The following is a 2,055-nucleotide window of genomic DNA, read 5'->3' as shown; positions in this document are numbered from 1 at the left end:
ATTTGTGAGTCCAGGGAGAGGCGGCAGGACAGTCCCCTACCGCAGACCACTTTAAAAAGGGGGTTTGAGTGTCAATAGTTTACATAAGGTACTTCATTAAAGCAGTCACTACATGAAAATCTTAACTCAGACACAGAGAAATGAAGGGTTGAGTGATCTGCAATATCAAATGTTTGTTCACTTCATTAAAAAATGTCTTAACTTTTAGCAGAAGTCCATGTGCCCCATTTAACTATAGACAACATTTTTTGTATATAAGGATTTGTGCTTTTTTGGCAGGAAGAGGATCCATAGCTTTCATCAGATTTTCAACAGAATATATATTATAATAAAGAAAAAATTTTACTCCATTAAAAATTGTGCTCTCTAGTGTAATACCCACCACCCTTTATCATATATGGTTTCATTTATAAAACATGAATTTACTTGTCAGGGAAACACCTATTTTGCCAAAGTAAGAATACCCATTTAAATGAAAATTGCTGTTAAAAAAATGACAAATGTATTTTGTGTCAAGTATGAGGATGAATGGACCCAGAATCTTGGGAATATTATTAAATATTTTACTGCATCTCCATTTTTATACATAATTTAAGAATATAGAGAAGATAGCAATATAAGAAGGACTTACTATTTATTGAGCTCTTATGATGTGACAGACTGGGTTTCTATTTATTTTATTTCGTTTAACTCCTACAACTCTGTGAAAATCATTACAATTATCACCCCTTTCCATATGAAGAAATCAAGACTTACAGAAGTTAAATAATTTTCCCACTGTATCACAGCTAGCAATTAGAGGGGCTGGGATTCAAATTCATGTCCTTGGAAACTAAAGTCCATACTGTTCACCACTATGTTATAATCCATTTCCTACAGTCCAGTGACACCAGAATATCATCTTAAACATTGTGGGCCATGAAGTAGAGGACTCCAGTTCTCCAAAGATTACTTCACCAGAGGCCTATTAGAATCACAATATATCCTTCTGGAAACTGGAGAAGTAAGGTTCGCCTGCCCTCCCATCCCTCTGACTCACATATTTTCAAAAACAAGTAACAGTTAGTATAAGCTCAAACTTCACTTCTTTTTACATTCACTTTCTGTAAAATGCAAAAGGCATGGCAACTTGAATTTGACAATACCGTTCAAGGTTTGGTTCCCCCTGAAAAGCATATTATTTAAAAGGGCTGTCATTCATGTACCAGCCAGACTTATTTTGTTGTGGTAGAATTAATGAAAATGTAATTTTCTTTAAATAAAGATTCTTTAAATAAAAATTATTTAGTTGAAGCTTCCACTTTTAAAATGTGTATAATGAGCTCCAAATCTTTTTTTCAAATAGCAATTGAAAAACCTTTACATATATCCTTTGTGCCTGGCATGTCTGGATAAATTCTAGAGGAAGAGAATGATTTAAGTCCTCCCTGCTGCTTATGAGTGACAGAGTTTCATTTTGTCATAACATCTGTGTTTGAACAATTAATCCATGCTGCTTCTCTTGGAATGTCCCAGAATTTATACACATACAAATAACAATCACAAGAGTCTAACAATATGTTTCACACTTTTTATCTCAGTGGATTACTAATGAAGAAACTGGGTCAAAGAGATATGATGATTTGCTCTTACACGGTATTGGGATGAAATCCAAATGTTCTGATATCACATTTTGTCCTCTCTCTCCATTATATTGTATGTTATATCTGATCATTCAGAAAGTCATCAAATGGGGAAAGTACAGATGAAACCTTCAGTTGTCCATATTTAGATATTACTCACTTCTCTGGGAAAATCCAGAAGGCAGTTTTTTTTTGTGTTAAATTATTGCCTTATCAAGTGTCTAAACTATTTAGTGTTTTGCAAATGAGGTCTGAAGGTGCTCTGAATAGGGCAATGCTCAAGTTCTTACATGGGTAGATTCTGCCAAATGTTTCATTGCAGTCTTTCCCCTTGTTCTTTTGGCTCATGCCTGCAAGTACACCAATCTCTCAACTTCTTCAGGGGAGGGATTATAGCATGTATTTATTTTGAACTGCCAAGGCTTGGCACTTT

The sequence above is a fragment of the Dasypus novemcinctus genome, chromosome 2 (assembly GCF_030445035.2).
Source record: "Dasypus novemcinctus isolate mDasNov1 chromosome 2, mDasNov1.1.hap2, whole genome shotgun sequence".
NCBI classification, from domain to species: Eukaryota; Metazoa; Chordata; class Mammalia; order Cingulata; family Dasypodidae; genus Dasypus; species Dasypus novemcinctus.
Note: the sequence above shows the minus strand (reverse complement) of the source record.